This window comes from Apodemus sylvaticus, chromosome X, assembly GCF_947179515.1.
Source record: "Apodemus sylvaticus chromosome X, mApoSyl1.1, whole genome shotgun sequence".
Taxonomy (NCBI): Eukaryota; Metazoa; Chordata; class Mammalia; order Rodentia; family Muridae; genus Apodemus; species Apodemus sylvaticus.
The window spans coordinates 148,255,888-148,262,655 of NC_067495.1; positions in this window are offsets into that span (position 1 = coordinate 148,255,888).

Below are 6,768 nucleotides of genomic sequence, written 5' to 3' on the forward strand. Positions count from 1 at the left end.
AGGAAGTAGATGCAGGAGCTTCAAAGCCACCCTGGGGCTTCATGAGACCCTGTCTCAAAAGAACAGCAGCAACAACAAGACCTACAAAAACAATCTAGCTTTATACAAAGAAGCAACCATTGAGCTTGTGCTTATTTTCATATAAATCTTATGTACACAGGACATTCAAATGGGTAAGTAAAAGTGTATAAGTAAGATGTACACAAGGAAGGCTGATGCTTAAGGTGTGTGAAAGAAAGGGTTGAGATCCTGTTTTACATATATCCACCGTATCTCCAGACAGTTTTGTATTTAGTGTCTAAGCATAGTAAATGTAGACAAAGTGTTCAATGATGGCACAGTATTTGTCACCTGTCTCTGGTTAATAGGTTTCTTTACTATATTATTCACTAGTGAAACGCAACTATTCAGATTTTGTGCCTAAATTTTAAGGTTATTTTTTACCAGACTGGTGCTGGAGTATACTCTAATAGCTTGACAACACTTTTTATCCCAGGAGAATGGAGTTATCTTAAAAATAAATTACTTTCAGAGATACTGGAAATCTACCCATCAATGCATAACCTGTGGATTTCTTAACTCTTTATTCCTTTACAAAAGTCTAGAATCTTTCCATATGGTTGCCGGCTACACTTAAACTTGTGTTAATTGCTATGTGTGCTTGAAGTATCTGTTCTTTTAAAGATGTTCTGTAAGTCATATTGTTAATTTTACAATATAGTCTTCCTTCCACGTTTGGTGAAATCTCACCGAACAGGAATAATAGCAATAGCTAACAACATCTGCACAGCACCTTACAGTTTGCAAAGAACGTTCACATATCCTTGTCTGAGTTTTGCATAGTGAACATGTTACAGAGATGTCCCTAGATGTCAATGATAAGTGTTAGAATTTTCAGTCACAGTGTCACTGGCCTTGCTGCGGCACTGACTAGCACACTGACAGGGTCGGGTGGGGTGGGAATGCCATTGTGCTGTCTGTAAAGCTTGTGTCATCACAATGGGGCCTAGATATCTTAGCCGCTTGCTTCAGACTGACTTGTGAAGTGATGCTTTTCTAGTCTTTACCTGAATGGGTTTTGTATTCAGTATATTGTAGCCTGTAATTTATATTAATTTACCACTTGTCATTAAAAAAAGTGTCTGTAATGCTACTGTGCTGTGTCCTCTTTCAGTGGATAAGAAATCTTTTAAGAAATCTTTGTGAGCTTGTTTCTGCTTATAATGTAGAATATGTGCAGATGTCAGTTTTTAAATGTGTGTTTGCTTCCATGTGTGTCATATAGCATAATTGTAGAGCTGTCAAAGATAAGCTTTATATCACATGGAGGTAGAATGGAGATATTTGGGGTGCAGGGGGATACTGACATAGAAGGACTGGTTATATTCCAACTAGGTGGACCATTTAGAACTGATAAGGGATTAGGTTAAAGAAAGCTTGCCTCAGTCAAATATGATGGTACACACCTATAATCTCAGCAAGTGAAGGAAGATATTCAAGTTTATCCTGAGCTGCATAAGAAGTATGAGGCCTACTAGTGCTATATGAGTTTCTGTTTGAAAACAAATTATCTTGTAGGTTTTGGGGAATAAATGGATTTCAAATACCGTTAAAGGAATAAGGTTGAAAACACATGAGACTTATTCAAGGTGAGAAGAGATTCAGCATTACACACACACACACACACACACACACACACACACACACACACACACACACGCCTATGACTAGTTTCCTGCAACTTGTTTATTGCACTGGCTCCAACTCTTTTTGGTGTTCCCAAGGACTCCAACTAATCCTTAGTAATAAATACCACCCCATTCCAGCTTTCATTTGAAATGTCTTTGTTTCAAAAGTAGAGATAATGAGGTGGCCAGGGAGTTCAGGAGACAGACAGGTAATTGCACTATAGAAACCAAAGTGTGCTGCTTCTATGGTGACTGGAACCTGACTTTGGAATGTAATTAAAAATAACAAATTGTTCAAATGTAATGTAGACCTTTAACTCCAAACCTCTGAGGGTGCAGCCTGGAAATTTTGGACAAGTTAGTTGGCCCACATATGCTCCTAAAGGAACTTAGTAAAATATTTGAATTTTAAAATGTGGCACTTGATGTTTGTTTAAAACATGGCTATGCTTCACATATGTTGGATAAAGGGTTCTATGGACCCAGCAGCAAGTTGTGTTGGACATGTCAATGTACTTTGGAGCATGGAACAAATGTTAATGTGGGGACAGAACAAAGCCAAATGGTGGGACCATCCCATAGTGACCTCAGAACTATGTGAGGACTCCACCTTAAGAAATAGAAAGATCTTAGGACAATCTCCCTGTACCAAAGTCCATCAGTTTTGACTTAGGAAGAGAACTAAATGGTTGGAGCAGGGTCATCAAGTTCTTTCTGTACCTGAGATTGTGTCTCTGGGGCTCCGTACTTAGCTCTGAAACCCTATAGCACCCCATTATCCAGCCCCCCTCTTTTTTATGAGAAAATTTTTATTTATTAGGGTTTTGACAATTTTTTATTTTTGTATTGAATATAATCTTCATTTACATTTCAAATGCTAAAACCTTTTCCAGTTTCCCCCCTCCCCGAAAACCCTCAACCCCTCTTCCCACCCCCTGCCTCCAAGTAAATACCCCTCCACCTGACCCACTCCCACCTACCCCCTCGATTTCCCTTTGTTGGGGCATCTATTGAGCCTTCATAGGACCAAGGACCACTCCTCCCACTTTTGCCCAACAAGGCCTTCCTCTGCCATATTTTTGGCTGGAATCATGTGTACCCCTTGGTTGACGGTTCAGCCCCTGGGAGTCCTGGGGTATCTGGGTGGCCAACATCTTTGTTCTTCCCATGGGGTTGTAAAACCCTTCAGCTCCTCTGAACAGCCCTCCAGCTCCTCCATTGGGGACCCCAGGCCCTGACTGATGGTTGGCTGCTAGCATCTGTCTCTGTATGTGTAAGGCTCTGGCAGGGCCCCTCTAGAGACAACCATGGCATACTTCTTTTGGTATACACTTCTTGTCGTCCATAGTAGTGTTGGGGTTTGGTAACTGTTTATAGGATGAATCCCCAGGTAGGGCAGTCTCTGGGTGGCCTTTCCTTCAGTCTCTGTTCCACACTTTGTCTCCTTTATTGCTCCTGTGAGGATTTTGTTACCTTTCACAGAAAAACCAAAGCACCCCGACTTTGGTCTTCCTTCTTTTTCAGCTTCCTATGCTGGGTGAATTGTAACTTATTTATTTTGAGCTTTTCGACTAACATTCACTTATTAGTGAGTGCATTCCATATGTGTTCTTTTGTGATTGGGTTACCTCGCTCAGGAAACACTTTCTAGTTCCATCCATTTGCCTAAGAATTTCACGAATTCATTGATTTTAATAGCTGAATAGTGCTCCATTGTGTATATATACCACAGTTTCTGTATCCATTCCTCTGTTAAAGGACATCTGGGTTCTTTCCAGCTTCTGGCTATTATAAATAAGGCTGCTATGAACGTAGTGGAGCATGTGTCCTTATTACATGTTGGAGCATCTTCTGGGTATATACCCAGGAGGAGTATAGCTCAGGTAGTACTATGTCTAATTTTCTGAGGAACTGCCAAACTGATTTCCAGAGTAGTTTTACCAGCTTGCAATCCCACCAACAATGCAGAAGTGTTCCTCTTTCTCCACATCCTCTCCAGCACCTGCTGTCCCCTGAGTTTTTCATCTTAGCCATTCTGACTGGTGTAAGGTGGAATCTCAGTGTTGTTTTGATTTGCATTTCCCTGATAACTAAGGATGCTGAACATTTCTTTAGGTGCTTTAGAGCCATTTGAGTTTCTTCAGTTGAGAATTCTCTGTTTAGTTCTGTACCCCATTTTTAATAGGGTTATTTGACTCTCTGGAGACTAACTTCTTGAGTTTTTTGTATACATTGGATATTAGCCCTCTATTGGATGTAGGATTGGTAAAGATCTTTTCACAATCTGTTGATGGTCCTTTTGTCCTGTTGACCATGTCCTTTGCCTTATAGAAGCTTTGCAGTTTTAAGAGGTCCCATTTGTCAATTCTTATAGCATAAGCCATTGGTGTTCTCTTCAGGAAATTTCCCCCTGTGCCCATGTGTTCAAGATTCATCCCCACTCTCTCATTTATAAGCTTCAGTGTGTCTGGTTTTATGTGGAGATCCTTGACCCACTTGAACTTGAGCTTTGTACAAGGAGATAAGAATGGGTCGATTTGCATTTTTCTGTATGCTGACCTCCAGTTGATCCAGCACCATTTGTTAAAAATGGTGGTCTTTTTTCCCCACTGGATGTTTTTAGCTCCTTTGTCAAATATCAAGTGACCATACCCGTGTGGGTTCATTTCTGGGTCTTCAATTCTATTCCATTGATCTTCCTGCCTGTCTCCATACCAATAGCAAACAGTTTGTTTGTTTGTTTTTTTATCGTTATTGCTCTGTAGTAGAGTTTGGGGTCAGGGATGGTGATTCCCCCAGGAGATCTTTTGTTGTGGAGAACAGTTTTTGCTATCCTGGGGTTTTTGTTATTCCAGGTGAATTTGAGAATTGCTCTTTCTAGATCTATGAAGAATTGATTTGGGATTTTAATGTGAATTGCATTGAATCTGTAGATTGCTTTCAGCAAGATGACCATTTTTACTATATTAATCCTGTCAAACTATGAGCATGGGAGATCTTTCTATCTTCTGAGATATTCTTCGATTTCTTTCTTCAGAGGTTTGAAGCTCTTGTCATACAGATCTTTTACTTGCTTTGTTAGGGTCATACCAAGGTATGAAATATTATTTGCCACTATTGTGAAGGGTGTCATTTCTGTAATTTCTATCTCAGCTTGTTTATCCTTTGAGTAGAGGAAGGCTACTGATTTGCTTGAGTTAATTTTATATCTAGCCACTTTGCTGAAGTTGTTTATGAGCTTTAGGAGTTCTGTGGTGGAAGTTTTATGGTCAGTTAAGTATACTATCATATCATCTGCAAATAGTGATATTTTCACTTCTTCCTTTCCAATTTGTATATCTTGATTTCCTTTTGTTGTCTGATTACTCTGGCCAGGACTTTAAGTACTGTATTGAATAGATAGGGAGAGAGTGGGCAGCCTTGTCTGGTCCCTGATTTTAGTGGGATTGCTTCAAGTTTCCTTTCAAGTTGATGTTGGCTACCAGTTTGCAGTATGTTGCTTTCACTAGGTTTAGGTACAGGCCTTGGATTCCCTATCTATCCAAGATTTTTATCATGAAGGGATGCTGGATTTTGTCAAAAGCCCTTTCAGCATCTAATGAAATGACCATGTGTTTTCTTTTTTTCCCCTTTAGTTTGTTTATGTAGCGGATTACATTGACAGATTTCTGTATATTGAACCATCCCTGCATCCCCAGAGTGAAGCCTACATGATTGTGGTGAATTGTAGTTTTGATGCATTCTTGGATTTGGTTGACCAGAATTTTGTTGAGAATGTTTGGATCAATGTTCATAAGGAAAATTGGTCTAATGTTCTCTTTCCTTGTTTGGTCTTTGTTTGGTTTAGGTATAAGTTTTATTGTGGCTTCATAGAATGAGTTGGGTAGTATTCCTTGAGTTTCTATTACATGGAATATTTTTGAAGAGTATTGGTATTAGCTCTTTGAAGATCTGATAGAATTCCCCACTAAACCCATCTTTCTTTCTTTCTTTCTTTCTTTCTTTCTTTCTTTCTTTCTTTCTTTCTTTCTTTCTTTCTTTCTTTCTTTCTTTCTTTCTTTCTTTCTTCCTTCCTTCCTTCCTTCCTTCCTTCCTTCCTTCCTTCCTTCCTTCCTTCCTTCCTTCCTTCCTTCCTTCCTTCCCTCCCTCCCTCCCTCCCTCCCTCCCTCCTTCCTTCCTTCCTTCCTTTCTTTCTTTTTTTTTTTTTTTTTGAATTTGGTATTTTCGAGACAGGGTTTCTCTGTGTAGTCCTGGCTGTCCTGGAACTCACTCTGTAGACCAGGCTTGCCTCAAACTCAGAAATCCGCTTGCCTCTGCCTCCCAGAGTGCTGGGATTACAGGCGTGTGCCACCGCCCGGCCCTTTTTTTTTTATTTTATTTTATTTTATTTTTTTTTTTGATGGGAGACTATTAATGACTGCGTCTATTTTCTCAGGACTTATGGGACTGTTTAGATGGTTTATCTGATACTGTTTTAACATTAGCACCTCCTATGTGTCTAGAAAGTTGTCCATTTCATCCAGATTTCCAAACTTTGTTGAGTATAAGCTCTTGTAGTAGGATCTGATGATTTTTTGAATTTCCACAGTTTCTGTTGTTATGTCTCCCTTTTCATTTCTGAATTTATTAATTTGGATAGTGCCTCTGTACCCCCTGGTTAATCTGGATAAGGGTTTATCTATCTTGTTGATTTTCTCAAAGAACCAGCTTCTGGTTTTGTTGATTTTTTTTTTTTTTTTGTATAGTTCTTTTTGTTTCTATTTGGTTGATTTTGGCCCTGAGTTTGATTATTTCCTGCTTTCAACTCCTCTTGGGTGTATTTGCTTCTTTTTGTTCTATAGCTTTCAAGTGCACTGTCAAGATGTTAGTGTAAGCTCTCTCCATTTTCTTTTTTGGAGGCACTCAGAGCTATACGTGTTCCTCTTAACACCGCTTTCATTGTGTCCCATAAATTTTGGTATGATATGTCTTCATTTTCATTAAATTCTAAAAAGTCTTTAATTTCTTTTTTTATTTCTTTCTTGACCAAGATATCCTTGGAAAGAGCATTGTTCAAAGTCCATGTGTATGTGTATTTTCC